Below are 21,192 nucleotides of genomic sequence, written 5' to 3'. Positions count from 1 at the left end.
AAGTAGTCAGATTTACAGTTCTTCATTTAAACTGGATTTCGTAACATTTCAGCTAATTATAAGTGAAGGTTTGAGAGGCATATGTCATTGCAGCTACCCTATGAAGGTTGTCACAAGCGTGGGATTCTACTTGATGAGCAGTTTCTTTTGGGTTAACATATACAGTAAGTGACAACATGTTTGTGTGTGTCTGTCCCCTGACTTAAAATCTCTGTGTTCAGTTGTTGAAATATGTACAAGCACACAAACACATGCAGAATTTTTCTGTTACATTCAGATATTGATAGCAGAACAATTGAGAGATATTTTCCTGTTTTCTTCCACTTCCTGAAATACTGATTTCTAATTTACCTGAACTTTGCCCTGGATATTTTGGTTGGTGGTGATGCATATTTTCTTTCTCATTCGATAAAATAGACTGCTTGTAGCCCCTCCTCCAGTCTAGTCATGGATCCAAGAAAGAATTTAAGTTTTGCATTAGCAGGATGCAATCATAATTGTTGTAGTTGCTCATGTACACTGCATTATGGAAGTTTAATTGCAGCAAGCCGTGAGATCATGCCACTCTCTTTAGGTGTGAACGACGACACTGTCTGAGAACGTTTATATCACTAAACATTTCTTCCACACAATGGAGTGAATGGAAAGTACAAACCTTGGGAAAGGAGTTTGTGATTGATTGGGTTTTTTAAAACCAGACAGAATCTGCTTGCAATCTTTACCTTTCAGAAAAAAAGGCCTCCGTTTTTATTTCAGAAGGTGAGATTTATTAATAGCAACAAAAAATTGTCAAACCATTTCCAACCGGAGAAAACAAAAGCCCTTTTAAGGTCTTCGATCTCTCCTTGTTACACGTCACTGGAGTAGCTCTGGAGTGGGAAAGTCCTCAGAAACTGGCAAACCTTCGGAAGACTCCTCTGATTGGCTTAGAAATTTAGACACAGGAAGCTGATGGCATCTAATAAGAGAGAGAGAGGAGACCCTGTTGTCATGGAAACTGAGAAGAGTACTCTCCCTTTCCATTCGGAGCAGGGAAGTGGGGAGGGTTGCATGTCATCACAAATGCCTGCAGAAAGCTTTGGCTTCTGTTGCCTTTTCCACACGGCATCTGTTGAAACCTGAGAAGGTTGCCTGTCAAATCAAGGCCATTTCACGGCTGAAGGGGGGCGGGGGAACCCAGCCAGTGTCTGTCTAGTACAGTTCAGCGGTAGGTATTACCGCAAAGGTCTGCAAAGAACAAAGAGGGCAGAGAAATAGTTTTGTCTTTAGTCAGGCAAAACTCCCATAGATTCCCACAGGAGGCTCGTGTCAGTCAAAGCTGCAGCCCCGAACTCTCTGGCATCCTTGATGGCTGAAGGTCTGGGCCTCTTTTTGCTGCTGGATCCCCTTTGGCTGAAAGGCAGGGAGAGCTGGTCTAGTGTAGAGGCTGAGGTTCACAGTTCAAATCCTGCCATTGGTTCCATAATCGGCTTTAAGCCAGCCACTGTTCATTCGGGCTCAGCTCCTTCTGTGGAGATGATCTGGCCTACCTCGTAGGGGTATATTGTAAAAGTTACTGAGTAATGTGAGCATTTTGAGTCATGGGAAATGCGAGAGAATTGCTAAGGATCACCAATGCAAGATTTTATAATAATAATATAATAATTTATTACTGTATTGGCCCGAATATAAGCCACACCCGAATATATGCCACACCTTTAAAATTCAAAGGGGGGGGGGAGACAATACCCGAATATAATCCACTCCCTTAAAATTCCGCAGGCACTCACACCAATATCATAAAAGCCAGTTTTTGTAAGGTCGCGAATTTAAGCCGCACTTTAACTTTTCACAGTCGGAATTTGGAAAAAAAGAGAAGTTTATATTCAGGCCAATACGGTATTTATACCCCACCCATCTGGCTGGGTTTCCCCAGCCACTCTGGGTGGCTCCCAACAGAACATTAAAACACGCTAAAACATCAAACATAAAAAACTTTCCTAAACAGGGCTGCCTTCTGATGTCTTCTAAAAGTCAGATAGTTGTTTATTTCCTTAACGTCTGATGGGAGGGCATTGCACAGGGCGGGCGCCACCACTGAGAAGGCCCTCTGCCTAGTTTTTGAGTTGCAAAGTTGTTATATCAGAGTGATGTTTCCATTCTAAAACCTCATTCTCAATAGATGGGAGAGCAAGTCAGTTTCATGACCGTCGCTGATCTCCGTATTGGGCTCTCGTTTTTCTTCTCTCTTTTTTGCTGCAGCTGCAGGGTGATAGATGGCCATATCTCTGCCCAACAACCCTCAGATCACCAGTTCAGGATCTGAAGAGGGGAATGTTGTAATGAGTACACATTGTGGAGTGAGTTATGGGGTCAGCCTGTACGTCATCAGTGTGATTTATTGACATATTTAACAACATATTAAATTAAATTAAATTTATTTCTTCAACTTAAATTCCACCCTTTGTCACTCGGTCAGGTTACAGCAAGTACATAGCTAAAAAATATATTAAAACATCCTATCATGTTCTATTGAGTCTGCTTGGGAAATAAACTCCTTGACCTTTGAATTCTCCATTCTTCCCAATTGTGTGTGGTTTTCTAAGGAACTATCTGACCGCACTGAAAACTTTTTGATGCTCCTGCAACACAGGAGAAATTTAGCTCCTTCTATCATTGGCCGCTCATCATCTGACAACCAAGGGCCTAATTCTCCTCCAACTGAAAGCACTTTTACACGTGACCTTGACAAAGAGTCTTCCGGATCAATCCAATACAGTCATAACAAACTAGTTCTCTGAGTGCATATCCCTGTGAGGGAGGTATCAGCAAGCTTGAGGGCAGGCAAAGGTTTGCAGAAGTATTTTTTATAAAAAAAATAAAAAAAAACTTCGGGGGGAGAGAGAGTGGAAACTCTGAAGACTGAGGATGCCCAGTGGCCGTTGAATGCTATTTACTTACTTACATACATACAGGGCCGGCTCTAGGGGTAGGCTGGGTGGTGTGGGGCGCCGGGTTGGCAGGGGGGCGCTGCGCTGCGAAACCACGCTGCGCGCTGCGCCCGCCCACCAGCTGCGGGAAGATACAGGATGGGGCGGGGGCACCGGAGCGATCTGCGTACCACAGCGCCAGGGTGCCCGACCTGCATAAGACGGCCCTGCATACATGTATGTATGTATGTATGTATGTAAAAAGGTAAAGGGACCCCTGACCATTAGGTCCAGTCGTGACCGACTCTGGGGTTGTGCGCTCATCTCGCATTATTGGCCGAGGGAGCCAGCGTATAGCTTCCAGGTCATGTGGCCAGCATGACAAAGCCGCTTCTGGCAAACCAGAGCAGCACATGGAAACGCCGTTTACCTTCCCGCTGTAGCGGTTCCTATTTATCTACTTGCATTTTGACGTGCTTTCGAACTGCTAGGTTGGCAGGAGCTGGGACCAAGCAACGGGAGCTCACCCCGTCACAGGGATTCGAACCGCCGACCTTCTGATCAGCAAGCCCTAGGCTCAGTGGTTTAACCACAGCGCCACCTGGGTCCCTGGTATGTATGTATGTATGTATGTATGTATGTATGTATGTATGTATGTATTAAATAAAAAATGAGTCCTTGCTGCGAAAGAAAAAGGGGGAAGCCACATTTGCGGGGGCAGGAGCAAATGGATTGGAGTATCCTATGACTAGGTGGAATCATGAACCATGGCATCCCACACTACAGCTTTTGCAGAACTCACTTGCGTAAGCTCATTTTACAGTGTAATGGTGATTCACCCGCTGCTATTTTGTTTTGACTGCTTGGGCAAAATTACTGAGATACACAAAACTGTAGATATCAGTCCTCATATTCACTGAGCCAAAAGTTTTTTTTTTTACTTACATTTAACATAAAATGAAGGATGCCTGGCCCGACAACAAAAGGGGGTTTATTATCTAGAAGGAACTTCACAAGGAGGAAGTCAATCACTGGCTTGTTTTTACAAATGGAAGGAAATTAACTGGAATAGGCGTTTCTCAATTCATAATATGGAAAGGAGAATTCCTGGATGCCAAGATCCAAGTTTGGGACAAGTACTCTTTGGTGAGTTGCAGCGCTCATCTTGGTTTACTGGCCGAGGGAGCTGGCATGCAGCTTCCAGGTCATGTGGCTAGCATGACTAAGCAGCTTCTGGCGAACCAGAGCAATGCATGGAAACGCTCTCTCACGGAAACAGAGCGGTACCTATTTATCTACTTGCACTGCGTGCTTTCGAAGTGCTGGGTTGGCAGGAGCAGGGACCGAGCAATGGGAGCTCACCCCGTCACGGGGATTCGAATCACTGACCTTCTGATCGGCAAGCCCCAGGCTCTGTGGTTTAACCCACAGTGCCACCCGCGCTTAGGTCATTGTTAATTCTGATTTCAAAATAACTTGCTTAGGATATGCTTAGGATAATAAAGATTTCATTCCTATTTGTAATTATTTTTTTACTACTATAACAATGCATGTACAATCTACTAAATATACTAATCAGTGACCTAATTGCTTCATCATTTCACCTCCTTGAAAATGAAAAAAGTAAAGAAATGCTGATTATTATTTTTCTGTGTAAAACAATAAATGCAGCTACTAGAAACTAATATCACAGAAATAAAATGCAGGAGTTTTCCTGGTTCAGACTTTCCTTTGCCACTAGAAAATGTAACACCCTTGCCTTGGGGTCCACCCCCCCAAAAAAAAACACCAGTGCAGTCTTTCTCAGTCTGGATGTTTTAGACTCCAACTCTCATTAGTCCCAGGGGTGATAGGAGTTGTTGTCCCAAACACCTGAAGAATATCAGGCTGGGAAAGGCTGTACTAGAGCGTTGTTGTTGTTGTTGTTGTTGTTGTTGTTGTTGTTGTTGTTGTTGTTTAGTCGTTTAGTCATGTCTGACTCTTCGTGACCCCATGGACCATAGCACGCCAGACACTCCTGTCTTCCACTGCCTCTCGCAGTTTTAACTAGTTTTAACTAGAGCATTAAAAAAGGTGAAAAATCTGACTAGAGACACATAAAATGTTCTAGTGGCCAGCAGATTCTGAGGGAAAATATTGCTATCATTTGAATTTCATGCAGTTTTTTCTTCAGCAAAAGAAACCCTTTGACAGGATTGAAAGATTACACCCTTTCTCAACAGCAAGCTGACCCAATAAAGATTTATTATTTCATCCGGGCAGCAAGGTCCTGTGCAAAGAGAGACTCAATCTCACAGAAAATTAATTTTAACTTCTTCCATTTTTTAAGGGGCATAATAGAGTTTACTCTTATGTACTAGTTACAGGTAGGTAGCCGTGTTGGTCTGAGTCGAAGCAAAATAAAAAAATTCCTTCAGTAGCACCTTAAAGACCAACTAAGTTTATATTTTGGTATGAGCTTTCGTAGTGTGCATGCACACGAAAGCTCATACCAAAATATAAACTTAGTTGGTCTTTAAGGTGCTACTGAAGGAATTTATTTCTTATGTACTAGTTAGTCTGGACAAATACTATGTATACCTTAGAAAGGTTGGAGAGCAAATGCTAAAAATGTAGCTAAAGGTAAAGGGATCCCTGACAGTTAAGTCCAGTCGCGAACGACTCTGGGGTTGCGGTGCTCATCTCGCTCATCTCTTTTTTTTTATTTAAATACGAGCAACATTACAAATCAAAACATCAACAATAACGTAAACAGAAAAAGGGAGGGGGGACACAAAGGGAAGAAAAATAAAAGAGAAAAAAGGAAGAAAGGGGGAAAAAAGGAAAAATTTATAATAATAAATCATATATAAAATTATAATCATTTAGGATTCAACATGATCTATACATTATTTGTACAAACAAAGAGAATAGAAATGAACAAAACAGACATTGATAAATAACAAAATATGAAGCATCGAACAGAGATAAAACAAAAAATAATACATTTTTTCCAAGTTGTACATATTTTCTTATATTCCTATTTCCTATATCCTGTATCCCTCCACCCTACCCACCACCCACCGTGCGTGATTGGATACTTCCAGCCTTATTCTGTTCTGCGCCTTTCATGTTCTTACGTGCAATTGTATACCTGATTACTTATTGTGGTACTGTTACCGAACCTTTTTGTATCTGAGCCCTCATATGGCTTCTGCTAGCGAGGGATTTTCCACCATTGTTCTTAGATAGCTTCTGTATTTCCCCCAGTCTTTATTTCTAACTTCCTCATTTATTCCTTTAACTTCAGCATTTTTTGTTGCTGAGTTATAATATATAAACAATTTATTTTGCCAATCCTCTTTGGTCGGTATCTTGTTGCTTTTCCAATTTGAACCAATTAAAATTCTCGCTGCTGTTCCTGAGTACATTACTATATTTCTGTCTTTTGGTCGGATTTCATCATGAAGCATTCCCAGGAGGAAGAGTTCCGGATTCTTTTTAAAGGAGTATCTGAGTATTTTTTTCAGTTCCCTATATATCATATCCCAGTATGGCTTGATTTCACTACATCTCCACCATATATGAATATAATTACCTATCTCCTTTTGACACCTCCAGCACTTTTCGTCTACCCCTTTGTACATTTTGGCCAATCTGTGTGGGGTTAGATGCCATCTATATTGCATCTTAATTAGGTTTTCTTGCAGATCATAGCTTGGTGTAAAATACGTATCTCTGTTCCATAGTTTTTCCCAACTCTCAATCATGATTTCTTTTCCCAGATCCTGTCCCCAGCGAATCATTGAGGTCTTAGTTAATTCTTCTTTTGTTTCCCATTCCAATAGTAAATTATATATTTTCTTTTATAATATTATTAGGAAGTCTATTTATAGAATCTGGGAAAAACACAGAGGCATCTTAGAAATAAAAATTCCCAAGTGGATATCTCCATTGGAAGTGGTGGCAGTCAAAAAACGCAACATGGGCACAAATTGGCCAACATATAAAGAATTATTAGAAGAAGACGAGGGCAAATTAAAATTAAAAAGCTACAATGAATTAAAACATCTTCTAAATAGCTGGTTACAATATTTCCAACTAAACCAAAGATTCCAAAAAGATAGAAAGATAGGATTCAATAAGGAAATGTCTAAATTTGATAAAATTCTAACAATCGGCAAAAGCAAATACATAAAAAAATTCATCTCGCTCATCTCGAGGGAGCCGACATTTGCCTGCAGACAGTTTTTCTGGGTCATGTGGCCAGCATGACTAAGCCACTTCTGGCGAACCAGAGCAGTGCACAGAAACGCCATTTACCTTCCCGTCGGAGCGGTACCTATTTATCTATTTGCACTTTGATGTGCTTTTGAACTGCTAGGAGCTGGGAACGAACAATGGGATCTCACCCCCTCGTGGGGATTCGAACAGTCGACCTTCTGATTGGCAAGCCCTAGGCTCAGTGGTTTAGACCACAGCGCCACCCGCATCCCCCAAAAACGTAGCTAACGGTGCATAAATAATCCAACTGTTGTGCTGCAACAAGATGGATAGAAGGAATTGAGGGGTCTGCTAGAAATAACTGAAGGAGCTGTTAGAGAGGGAACATGCAAACTCAGTTTCTTCCACCCATCACTCACCCCACTGTGCAATAGAAAACTGAATTTTGCCAGTGATTGTACACTCAACAGAAAACTAGACCCGCCTCCCCAAAGTGTATATTCTTGCATATATATCTGTATGTTGGTTGTATTCATGAACGTTTGCAGTATTCACATGTTACAGGTGTGTAATGAAGATATTTTACATATATATATATTGCGAAGCATAACATTTGAAGTAGGTTTAAGAGCCCTGAGTGCTTCTAAAAGGAGTATTGAGGGAATGGCGTCAACATTAGTATTGACTATATCTTCTTGGTTATGAAACTAAAACTGCTATATCAAATGGGGAGGTCAGCAGGAGATAATGTGTCAGTTGTGCTCTGATGGCTGACGTGGTGATGTTTGGCTGGAGGCGCAAGTTCAGGAGCAATCCAGCCATGAGTCAGAGAGTCACCCTCCAAATGGCGTATTATCCCTGCAAGTAATTTGCATTCATGTAGCAGATGCCTCTCCGTTGGTGGCAGACAAGTTCCTTGTCACCAGCTGGGTCTTTGAGCTTTGGTGTTGCTGGCCCCAAATGTGACTGTTTTAAAATAAATATATAACATCATGGCCCCAGCTGTCGAAAGAGTTTAAAGGTCTGACATTTGGGGTGAATAATATAACAAAGGTGTGTATTTTGGATATTTTAATTCACAGCCTTTCAAATACAGCGGGTTGTAGCCCATGCTAGTCCTACACAGAGTAGACCCATATAAATTAATGGGCGTGACTGACATAGGTCCATTACTTTCAATGAGTTTACTTTGAGTAGGTAAAGGATCTCTGACGGTTAAGTCCAGTCAAAGGCGACGATGGGGTTGTGGTGCTCATCTCGCTTTCAAGCCGAGCGAGCCGGCGTTTTTCCACAGACAGCTTTCCGGGTCATGTGGCCAGCATGACTAAACTGCTTCTGGTGCAACAGAACACCTTGATGGAAGCCAGAGCGCATGGAAATGCCGTTTACCTTTCCACAGCAGCGGTACCTATTTATCTACTTGCACTGGCGTGCTTTCAAACTGCTAGGTTGGCAGAAGCTGGGACAGAGCAACAGGAGCTCAGCCTGTCGCGGAAATTTGAACTGCTGACCTTCTAATCGGCAAACCCAAGAGGCTCAGTGGTTTACACCACAGCACCACGTGTCCCTAGGAGACAGCCCAGTGCTCTCAATTTGTCAACATTCTCTCTGCAAGCAGGAGGGATGAATATTTTCCTTATAAAAATTGATTTAATTAAATTCTTAAAATTTAAGAACTATTACTTGCAGACCTCAAAAATGTGCCATAGGACCATTCTAGAAGGGATGATTAACACATCCCTTAAGGTTGAGGTGTTTTGGTTGTAGCTGAGCATCTGCTGAGGGTCCATACTCCAAGGTGATGCCCACTGAGAAGAACTCCCTGGACCAGCTGCAGTGAGGAGGTAGACTCACCGAGGGAGGGGAGCATGGAATGCGTTTAGTGCAAGGGCCCTCAAAAACTTGGAGCCAACACTTAATAGCATTCAGAAGACTTGTTCATACTTATGCTTGTCCCATGCCTAGAAAGCACAGGGCTGGGTGGTTTTCTACTTGTCCTGTGCTTTCTAGGTACAAATCCCAGTGGTTTTCCATTTGTCCTGCTTCTTTCCCTAGAAAAACCTGCTCTTTAGTGCTGAATCGGAGCAAACATTAACCACAGAAAACCTGATTGCCGTTTGCTCCGATTCAGTGGTGAAGATCAGGTCCCCCACCCCCAAGGGAAAGCTGTGGGACAAGCAGAAGTCTGGGTGATCCCTTAGATTGTTGTGTTCCCAATGATGCAAATATTTGACACAACGGCTATATGGATATTTATGAGTGCATAGTGCAAGCAGACTGTGAGTAACTGGATGGGGTACAGAACATTACATCAATAGCTTTACTTGTGGATACTTTGGATCAGGATGGAGAGAAGGGACATGTGGATTTGATGAAATCATCCCTATTCTTGCTTCTCTTTTATTTCTGTAGCAGTACAGACCACGAGTCAACACGATGAACATCTATCTCAGCCCTTGCATGCAGTAATGAAAAGGGTCCCTAAGCAGACTGTGAGTAACTGGATGGGGTACAGAACATTACATCAATAGCTTTACTTGTGGATACTTTGGATCAGGATGGAGAGAAGGGACATGTGGATTTGATGAAATCATCCCTATTCTTGCTTCTCTTTTATTTCTGTAGCAGTACAGACCACGAGTCAACACGATGAACATCTATCGCAGCCCTTGCATGCAGTAATGAAAAGTTACGGTATTCATTTTTGGATTAGGATTAGAACATGCTTTATATGGGAACATGCACTCGGCACAAGAGCTCCACTTCATGCAAGCAAGAGCCTTGTGCGTCTTTGTTGCAAAGCACAGGCAAGAAGAGGTTGTTGATGATCATTAGGAAAGGGTGAGTGGTGCAAGTCGCTACCTGAGTGCCTTGATTACTGTGTTTAGCCCCTCCATAATGAATAAGGACTTCCACAACCTTTGAAATGTGGCTCTGCTGATTAAGTGTCGTCTTGCCTGTTGTAAGAAAATGGTGATTTGCAAACAGAAGAAACACTTCTGTGCAAGGAGGCATAAGTGTGCTTGATTTTGCTTAGCGTTGCTATCTTCTGAGTAGGAGAGAGGGGAGTTTACTTTAAGAGCTACCTTTGTGGAGCATGGTGCTAATTCCTCCACCGGCCATTGGTGCTGGCGGTGTATACAATGCAAGTGTGGAAATGGCAGCAAAGGAGAAAGTGTACTTGTGACCATTCTCATCCAATCACCTCCCACAAACTCTATGTGCAGGATGAGATTAGGAAGGCCTCTTGGGTTCCTGAATCTCTGATCCTGTCCTCTCACTATGTAAAGTATACTGAATATATTCCGGGAACTGAAAGATTCTGCGTTTTATTTGAATGCCAAACTCTGAACACCAGAATTTGGATCCCAGTGCCAGGGAGATTCCATGTTCAAATAAATGTAGGCAGAATCTCCCAAATCAGATACTACAGTCTAACCTGGGATATGATGTGGGGTATGGGCCAAGCCTGAGCCACACATTTGGCCTCACCCGGCATAAATGTTCCAAGGTGAGTTGTACTAATAGCTATTATTTATTCAGATAGTTATTATTTGTTATTAGGTGTATATGGGGTGTTAGAGGAGGGTTGATCCTTATCATGCTCCTTCTGGGATAGTTTATCCATCTTTGGTCCCCACCCCACACTCAGCTCTCACCTGGAGCTCCTAGAAGCTGTTAGCATGTGACATAACACTCCGGGAACTGGCCGGCTGAACCAGGTGAGGGTAGCCAATGGGTCTCAAACCCTCAGTGAGTGTCTGGCTTCAGGGACTCGGCTTCCTTCCCCCCTTTGGCAGTAGATAAGCAGAACAAAGTGAAAGGAGTCTCCTACCAGTTAGAAAATTTAATGAGCACAGTGAGAGAACAAAGAATCAATTTCAAGGAATAAAGGTGCTCCCAATTAAGGAATCCACCCACTTTCCCTCATTGTCATCTACGTCACTCTTGCATCTTGCAACCTGAACTTGCAACCACTTTGCTTTCTGTGCTATCACTTGACCTTGGGCTGAGCAGATGGATGCCTTCCAGCGAAAGAGAGTCTGTTAACTCTCTCTCACCTAGTTCTCCTCCTCCTAGCTTTTCACCACCCAGTTCTTCCCAACTTCTGTCTTCTGAACTATGTCCCTCTGCAAACCACTGTTCTAAATCTATACTGTCCCACTGCTCTTGGGAAGATTCAGGATCCTGATCAGGAGTAGGGGGAGACTCCCGCCATTTCTCCTCAGTGCAGCCCTCCTCAGCATGATTCCTGAAAGTGAGTTAGGGGCTCCCCCTGCATGCAAAGACAGGCTTTGGTTCAAAGATGAAAATGAGGTGGGAGAGGAGCTGGTCACAGCAGGAGAGGGAGACCCCCTAGATCAGGCACCCCCAAACTGCGGCCCTCCAGATGTTTTGGCCTACAACTCCCATGATCCCTAGCTAAGAGGACCAGTGGTCAGGGATTATGGGAATTGTAATCCAAAACATCTGGAGGGCTGAAGTTTGGGGATACCTGCCCTAGATTCTTCAGCAGCCTGCCTCCTCTCTGTCTTCTGTTCCTGCCCTCCTCTACAGTCTCTGATTCTGGACTGTTGTCTGGCCCAGTTCCTTCCTGCCCACTAAACCATGTTGCCTCTTCAGCTTCTAACACCTCCTCCTCCTCCAAGTCTGTCCCCTTTTCTTCCTCTGACCACTCATGGTCATCCCACCGTCAGTCCCCTGGCTCTGAGCCTTCTTCCCCTGGGGGTTCCCCAGTTGCTTCCTCCCACCACTGCTCTGCATTCAGCCAGTCCAGGACATTCAGCCTGAACCTGTCCCTACCTTGTCTTGACTCAGTTGGCCTTGGGTCCAGGCTGAATCTCATTCTTCATCCACCCTGAGTTCCGCCTTGCTACAGAGCAGGACAGGGATCACCAATGAAAAGTCAGCAATGCCAAGAGCAATTAAAAAAAACACGAAGCAACAAAAAAATCATGCCTCTAAAACCACAGGAGAAGATGTTAGCGGTACTGAAACCAGTTGGCTTCTCCCATGGGCCACACAACAAATCCCATTATGCTACTTGCATGACTAATGCACATATCCCATTAGAAGTCATGTAGGAATAAATCCTTCTATATGCAGAAATACACTTGGCTGCACAGTTTTATGCTGTAGTTACTTCAGATATTGAGCTTACAGCACTCATTTTGTCTTTGACATTTATATTTTATGAGAAGAATTTCAATTATAAAAAGATAACTGACCCAAAAAAAGTAAGTAAAAAAAAGTGAATGAGAGTGAAAAAGTGGAAATCGTCACATTTCCATACATTAGTACACAGATGTGTACAATCTTATTACCCTAATACAAATATATTTAGCAATAGCCTAATATATTCTGCACAAACACATTCCAAATGTCATTATATTTATCAATTTGTCAATTGAAAGGTGTTGGGGAGGACCTGTGTCCCTCCAGTTGTTGCTAGACTACAATTCCTATCATCCCTGATCTTTGGCCAAACTGGCTAGGGTTGATGGGAACTGGAATCTAACCATGTCAGCTTCCTCAATCCTGGCCTAAATGTTTGAAAATGTGCCATGTCCTTTCCAAGACTTAATAATAATAATAATAATAATAATAATAATAATAATAATAATAATATATGGGCGGCTTACAACAGAAAAATGAAATAAACTAATCTATTAAACATTAAAAGCCTCCCTAAACAGGGCTGCCTTCAGATGTCTTCTAAAAATTTGGTAGCTGTTTTTTCTTTGACATCTGATGGGAGGGCGTTCCACAGGGCGGGCACCACCACCGAGAAGGCCCTCTGCCTGGTTCCCTGCAACTTGGCTTCTCGCAACGAGGGAACCACCAGAAGGCCCTCAGCACTGGACCTCAGTGTCCAGGCAGAATGATGGGGGTGGAGACGCTCCTTCAGGTATACTGGACCAAGGCCATTTAGGGCTTTAAAGGTCAGCACCAACACTTTGAACTGTGCTCGGAAACGTTCTGGGAGCCAATGTAGATCTTTCAAGACCGGTGTTATGTGGTCTCGGCGGCCGCTCCCAGTCACCAGTTGTGACAAACTGAAGCACTTTTAAAATGTTTATTTCTGCCCGGCTGGCAAAGAGTTAACCCACCTCCAGCCTGACTGGCATAGAACTCTGATGGGGGCGGGACTGTGCCCGGTTTGAAAGGAGGGAGTGTCGGTTTGGTCTGTTAGGAGGGAGAGGGAGGAAGGTGTGGTGTGGTGTTATGTGGTGGCTTATATGAAGACAGTTAAGAGGCTAGGAAAACTTAAAGTTAAATGTTTGACTGAGTTTATTTTGTACAACTGGAACAAAGCTAATTAATAAATGACACGTTAAAGAATCACTTATGTTTTTAACACAATAAAACTTCATCTCTGTTTTTGCCAACAAGAGGTCCGTTTGTATTTTTCCAGCGAGGTACCAGGACTCACAGCCGTGGTGACTCAAGAGAGGGCCAAACTCACCTCAGGCAGGGAGGTGGTGGTTTGTGTCCTGAAGTTACACGGAGGAGGCTTAGAAGGGTAACCTGAGGTGCCAAGAAGTTGCCAGAGTGCCTAGGGCAAACTTCTACAGTGGGGGAATCCAACTGAGGGAGACCCTTTACAGGAGGCAAGAGGTTATTCCTGGGGGACAGCCTAGAGTTTCTTAAGGTACCAGGCCACGTAGGCTGGAAGGCTCTCCTTACTTAGAAACCCATTAGGAAAAGGGGTTTATTTTTGAGGCGGCAGGAGAAGAGGGTGGGTGTTTTCCCCTCTGGATTCCTGTGTCGCAGTGATAGTAAGGTAGAGTGGGACCAGGGTCGTCACACCAGTCTAGCTGCCACATTCTGGATTAGTTGTAGTTTCCGGGTCACCTTCAAAGGTAGCTCCACGTAGAGCGCATTGCAGTAGTCCAAGCGGGAGATAACCAGAGCATGCACCACTCTGGCGAGACAGTAAGACATTAAGGCCTGAATGCCATTTAAGTGAGAATAAATAATCTCCTTATTTGCTCGTGAGGACCCTATTAGATGCCAGGGAGTCACAAACTTCTCACCAAGGTTTAAGAATATATAGTGATAAGTTCCTGGGTTCTTAGGATCTAGAGAAGTTGATGGTTATCTGACTGTTCGACCACCTGGGTCTACTCAAGTGTGGGAAAGCTCATGGGAAAATAGGAGGCTGCCTTTTAACCAGACAGAATGTTAGTCCATCTAGTATTGTCTATGTGGTAAGAATTTACTTCTACACCCAGATGTTACCCAGATGAGGGAACGCCTTTAAATAAAACACGGAGCCAAAAGAATAACAACCATCTCAGCATCCAGTTTATCAGAGCTATTGCAATAGGACAGCCTTGCCAACCAGCTGCTCAGCTGCTAGTTAGGACTGTTGGGGAATTTACTTTTTTTATTTCTTTCAAATTTGCCATTCCTGGCCAAATTGGTCAAGCAGACATTGGTATATCTTCAGGTAGTTTGGGATGTAATGGATTACCTGGGTGTATTTTAATCTGGCTTCATGCTATGGTCCAAGGTCCAAGGCTGCCTTGGTTGGCAACTTGCACTGAGAGATGCAGGATCATGACCTGTTGGTTTTTGTGGGTCCCTCGGTTGCCCTTTTAATGAGGGTGAAAGAGGAGAGCGCAAAATATGGTCTGAAGCTCAACATCAAAAAAACCAAGATCATGGCCACCGGTCCCATCACCTCCTGGCAAATAGAAGGGGAAGAAATGGAGGCAGTGAGAGATTTTACTTTCTTGGGCTCCTTGATCACTGCAGATGGTGACAGCAGTCACGAAATTAAAAGACGCCTGCTTCTTGGGAGAAAAGCAATGACAAACCTAGACAGCATCTTAAAAAGCAGAGACATCACCTTGCCGACAAAGGTCCGTATAGTTAAAGCTATGGTTTTCCCAGTAGTGATGTATGGAAGTGAGAGCTGGACCATAAAGAAGGCTGATCGCCGAAGAATTGATGCTTTTGAATTATGGTGCTGGAGGAGACTCTTGAGAGTCCCATGGACTGCTAGAAGATCAAACCTATCCATTCTTAAGGAAATAAGCCCTGAGTGCTCCCTGGAAGGACAGATCGTGAAGCTGAGGCTCCAATACTTTGGCCACCTCATGAGAAGAGAAGAATCCTTGGAAAAGACCCTGATGTTGGGAAAGATTGAGGGCACTAGGAGAAGGGGACGACAGAGGACAAGATGGTTGGACAGTGTTCTCGAAGCTACGAACATGAGTTTGACCAAACTGCGGGAGGCAGTGCAAGACAGGAGTGCCTGGCGTGCTATGGTCCATGGGGTCATGAAGAGTCGGACACGACTAAACGACTAAACAACAACAACGGTTGCTTTTCAGCTTATTGACCATGGTATCCTTCTGTACCGTTTGTAAAGATTGGGAAGACTTAGTCATGAAGATCTACAGTGGAGGCCCTTTTCTAGACACCCTGTCATGAGTCCCAAGGAGATGCCTTCGAGGGGCTGGTGAGATCAGGATGAGGGATGGGAGGAGTTGGAAGGCTTACCCTTTGATGTCCTCAGGGAGGGACCAAGCTGGTTGGGATAGGCTGTGTCAAGGGTTATGAGAAACAGAGGAGCAACCCAGGGAGGAGGTAACAGGTGGGGATTTGGATCCTGGGGAGAGTCCCAGCAGTATGTCCCATCTGCACCCATGCCACCCAAGCAACTCCTGTGCCAGTTCACTCCCAGCACCAGCTCAGCCTTCAACAAGGTGTCCACCAATCAGTCTGGCTCAGAGCCGGTGCTGACACCTCCTTCATTGCCTGAGATATAGAGATGTCCATGCTGGTGTGAACAGACTACAGGCTCAGCCCACCTGAAGGAAATATGATTTGTACTGCTAGATGAGGAACACAGCCCTCCCTTCAGAGGTGAGAAAGGTTCTGAGTGACCTTCTCAGTGATGGGGTCGTGTTTATGGAATATAGTCCCCAGTCAAGTTAGGGAGGTACCAATAGTAGTACTTTTTGGGACAAAACCCATCAAATTCAAATTCATAGGATTGTGGTGTTAGTCCCTCTGTTAGGCATTGTGATATATCGGCTTGTGTTATGCACCCTGTGTTTTAAACCCTTATAATCTTCCTGCAGAATCAGTTTCTCGTATCTGCTTTTCATAATCTATTCTCCTTTTTTCTGAAATACCTCAGGCTCAGCACCTTTCCGCAGGTAGTTTATGTAAAATCAAAGCATAATCAGTTATCACTTTTAATTTCCTCCAGTAGCTGTGTCAAAACTGTGTGAAGATTTTAAAAATGATATTCAAGAGGCCCCAGTAACGAAAGATGGTTTTCTCATAACCTCACCCCTTTTTTTTTACAACGGGTAGGTAAGAATAATTTTGCAAACCAATGGTGGCATCCAACTAACTGCTTCCATTAGGGCAAGGATTTCTGCCACCTCTCCTCAGACTTGTCCAAGGCCCTCTCCAAATCTGCTCTGGAGGGTTAAAACAAATTTAGGGGGCATGCAGAGGAACCAGGGGAGTTCTATTGCCTCAGTGAAAATCCTTTTGCTGATGGAATGAGTTAAAAGGGAGTTAAAAGGGGTGTCCACAGATTATATTAAAATACAGTGGTACCTCGCAAGACGAATGCCCTGCAAGATGAATTTTTCGCAAGACGAATGCGTCTTGCGATCTGATGGTGACTCACAAGACGAAATCGTTTTGCAAAAAAATCGTCTTGTGAATCGCGGTTTCCCATAGGAATGCATTGGAATTTAATTAATGTGTTCCTATGGGCAAAAAAAAGAAATTTCAATGCAAGATTAATTTTTCGCAAAACGAATTGACTCACAGAATGAATTAAATTCGTCTTGCGAGGCACCACTGTACAGCATAAGCTTTCGTACACAACAGTTGAGTTGTTCACCTGTTATTCACCTGTAGCTTTCAACAAGTGTAGGGTCTGTGCACTTATATACACCACAGTGGATCTGTAAAAGTCAGCAAGTATACACTCTTTCACACAAACACTTATACCTGTGCAGAGACAGCTTGGTTCAGTGCAATGCACGAGCAAGCATAACATCCACTTTGAACAGCCATCTAAAGGAGTTGTCTTTAGCAGTTAAAATTCACTTATATGAGCTGCCTGGGCTCCTATCACACACATTCCCTTTCCCATCGGTTTCATTTTCCTAAACAGGAGAACAACAATACTTTCTGCCAGCTGGCAAGAAGATCCCGACATAGAAATGTAATTTGTCACCTCGGTGTCCCCAATCTCAGTTGCCTAATTGTTCTAAATAAAACTCTGAATGCAAAAGGTCAGAAATTGAATTGGGCATATACTCTGTGCTTAAAATATATAAATCTTGCACTGAAACAACCACAGTTCTGTGCCAATGAAAGCTGAATATCTCAACTACTGAATGTGCAGACATGAAACTTTAGATTTTATGTATGCTTACATATACAGAGAAAAGGAAGAGAAAAAAAACTTGTTCTGAAGGGTCAGTGATGCAGCCACCATGCTGAAGTTAAGCAGGTCTGGGTCTGGTCAGTGCCTGCATAGGATACCATCAAGGAATCCCATGTATGCACTTTGAATTCAATGATGGAAGAAGTGTAGGATATAAATGTACTGAAAGAAAATAGAGAATTGAACTTGGGAAAAGTTCCAAAGATATTACATATTTATTATCATAATTTGTAAGCCTGCATTCCATAAACGAATGAAGCAGAAGGAGTTATGTACAGTGGTACCTCGGTTTACGAACTTAATCCATTCCAGAAGTTTGTTCTTAAACTGAAACCGTTCTTAAACTGAGGCGTGCTTTCCCTAATGAGGCCTCCCGTCGGCGGTGGCCTTCCACCGTTCGGATTCTGTTCTTAGACCGAGGTAAAGTTTGCAAACTGGGACACAACTTCTGGTTTTGCAGAGTTCGTAAACAGTTTCAGAATTCCAAAAGGATATCATAGATGATAATTCCAAATTATTAAAGAAGGCGTATAATATTCTGTTGGAATACGAAACTAAAGATGAGGAAGTCAAATCAGTAATGATTAAGTGGGCACAGGATTTAGGTCACAGCATGCAATTTGAGGACTGGATAAGGCTTTGGAAAGTGAATTTGAAATTTATGGACTGCATATTGTTGAAAGAGAATTACATGAAAATTATGTATAGGTGGTATATTACACCATTAAAACTGGCAAAAATGTATAAAACAGAACAAAATAATTATTGGAGATATATAGAAGGGGAAGGTACATTTTACCATATGTGGTGGGATTGCAAGATCATAAATTTTTTTTGGAAAATGATATACAATGAACTGAAAAAAATGTTTAAAATAACCTGTGTTAAAAAAAAACAGAAGCCTTTCTCTTGGGTATTTTAGGACAAGAATTGCCAAAAGAAAATTGGACATTATTTATGTATGCTACAACAGTAGCAAGAATTTTAATAGCACAGAATTGCTATTAAAATACGAAATGTCGATGCCTTGCCAGAGCCACAAAATGTCGATGCCCTGCCAGGACCTTCAGCTCTGCAAGGAATATGGAGACCGATTCACCATCCTTCTGCCCCCTATTATGGAACTCTATGCGGCGTGTTGTCGTGGTTGCTGCTGGGGCAAGGTGCCCCGTGAGCTGGTCTGTGATCTGCTTCAGCGTCGCTGTTTCTAGCATGAGAGGAGCCACCAAGCCTCGGGCCAACTCGAAAACCTCCGCCCCGCAGCAACTCAGGAAGACTGCCTTTTTCCTGTCATCGTTGGTGATTCCTTGCGCAGCAGCAGCGAAACTGAAACGTTGGAGATATGAACCCCAGGCTTCTGCGGCTCCCGATTTAAATGGCTCAATGATTTTACTCCCTGCCATGGTGTACTCAGGAGTGTCTACGACTTCTTCTGACTCTGGATGCCGACCTCTGACATCCATTCACAGCAAGCCAGATCCTACCTTCCTCGACAGAATGTTGTGTAGTGGGTATTCAGTGATTTCAGCCCGGTGCAGATAAGAAGCTGGAGGTGAGGATCTGGTACAACATCTCTTTACTTCAAAGAACAGGTAAGAGCCAGAACAGAGGAATGGGGAAAACTGGGGCTTATAAGCAGGGAAAAAATACATTTTGGCGAGAACCAATGGCACAGATTCCCTCTCGCGGAAACCAATCCGGCAGAGGATCCAAATCCTGCACCCTGAACCAGCAACTGATAGACGTTCCCGCTGGAACTTGTACATTCAAATAAACTCTGTAATACGATACAATAAACTCTATATTACAATGCATACTTGGCTGTGCTATTACTTTAATACACAACAAGAACAATGGCAAGAAAAGTTGATGAACTATGCAGAGTTAGCAAAGTTAACAGATAAACTGCGTGAAAAGGACAATAGTGACTTTGGAAAAGAATAAAAAAATTCCTTCAGTAGCACCTTAAAGACCAACTAAGTTTATATTTTGGTATGAGCTTTCGTGTGCATGCACACTTCTTCAGATTTTTTTTTAAAAAAATTTTTATTTTGCTTCGACTCAGACCAACACGGCTACCTACCTGTAACTAGAACTTTGGAAAAGAATGAGAACCTTTTACAACTTATTTGCAGAAACAAAAAAAAAGGAATCGGCAGGATTTAAATAAACATTTCCAATTTTATTTACAGAGAACAAGAAATATAACAGGTGATAACATAGTATTATGTACAGACAGCAGAATGTAACATTTGATGTAATAAACCAGAAATGGAAGTTGGGGAAACTCACAGAGAGAGGGGAAATTGGAAAATGAATGTTAAGTAATGATACTGGATATTTGTTATGGGAAAAGAAAATCAATTTAAAAAAATATTTTTTTAAAAAAAGATCATGGACCACTCACTAGTGATCCACATATCAAAGTTTGGGAGCCCCTGATCAATGGCTTTCCATTTTAATCAGTTGCTTGCAGGTACCTTGGTTGATGTGGGCTCAGTTTGACATCAGAAATGTGGCTAGGAAAACACAAATTTGAAATTGAAAACTTCTGTCTGCTCAGTGGCTCAGTACAGAGGAGGATTTAGGGAGCATAGCCAGTTCTCCCGTACTGGGTACCGAGCTAAGAGGGTACCACAAAATTGATGTACAATGGAAGGTGAGAGGCGGTGCCGCAAATTTTGGCATCGCACAGGGCACTGCTGAAATTCGAAAGGCCAAAGTCCGCCACTGCTCAGTAATTACTTAAAAGTGAAAGGAAACTACTGATTGCTCTCAGGAATGAAATTACTCAGTTTCTACAGCCACCCAAAATCTGCATTTCCATGGTTTTGGAACACTGCTTACAGAAGGCTACATGAAGGCAGGAGGGGGAATAACTTCCGTTGAGACAAGCTTGCCTTTTCTGTATCTAGCAGAAACAGCTCCTTAACAATACAGTACCACAAACAGAAATGCATCGTCACCACAATTGGTTGGGGCTATATTCTGCAGCTGGTATCTCCTGCCGTGTGAAACCCGTTGACAAGGTCCATTGATGGGAAAGTGTGAGGATTTTGACTCTGTTTTTGCTGAAATTGCTTGCTTTGAGTGCTACAGTGGCTGTTCTCTTCCCTGCTGGAACCTTGATAAGCAAGCAGAGAGAGGGGAAGCATGGAGATATGAACTGTGTTTTCTTTGACGTGATCAGCGACTTCTGTGACTCCCCCCCCCCCCGCTAGAGCTTTGATAAGCAGCCTGCTTTTGCAGACACCGGACAAATGCCAAAGAACATTGAGGCTGTTCAGCGGCTGTTTGTAAGTAGAATTTGCAGGGTGTCCATTCTCAGGAAGTTTTTAATGCTTGATGTTTTGCTGTGTTTTTATATATACTGTGGGCCACCTTGGGTGGCTGAGGAGGCCCAGCCAGATGGGCAGGGTATTATTATTATTATTATTATTATTATTATTATTATTATTATTTTATTATTATGTGTGAGAAGTTAGAATGTTTTGCCCCAGCAGGTACAGTGGTACCTCGAAGATAATCCGTTCTGAAGGCGCCTTCGTAGGTCGAAACTTTCGGAAGTCACAAAAGCGGCTTCCCCTTAAAAACAAAACAAAACCGGAAACGGAAACATTCGCAAGTCGAGTAAACCGCACCTAAAACTTC

At 43.1% G+C, this 21,192-nt stretch overlaps 1 long non-coding RNA gene across 1 annotated transcript; it reads left to right on the top strand.

The window, feature by feature from the left end:
* The first annotated feature begins 7,098 nt into the window (after nucleotides 1-7,098).
* LOC148687709 (uncharacterized) lies at nucleotides 7,099-19,355 on the top strand. Its single transcript, XR_015946567.1, has 4 exons — nucleotides 7,099-8,516; nucleotides 9,525-9,604; nucleotides 9,738-9,953; nucleotides 18,464-19,355. It is a non-coding gene; the product is annotated as an uncharacterized LOC148687709 (long non-coding RNA).
* Nucleotides 19,356-21,192: the final 1,837 nt, after the last annotated feature.

The sequence above is a fragment of the Zootoca vivipara genome, chromosome 1, assembly GCF_965207765.1.
Source record: "Zootoca vivipara chromosome 1, rZooViv2.hap1.1, whole genome shotgun sequence".
Classification (NCBI taxonomy): domain Eukaryota; kingdom Metazoa; phylum Chordata; class Lepidosauria; order Squamata; family Lacertidae; genus Zootoca; species Zootoca vivipara.
This window is presented reverse-complemented; position numbering and strand designations above follow the sequence as displayed.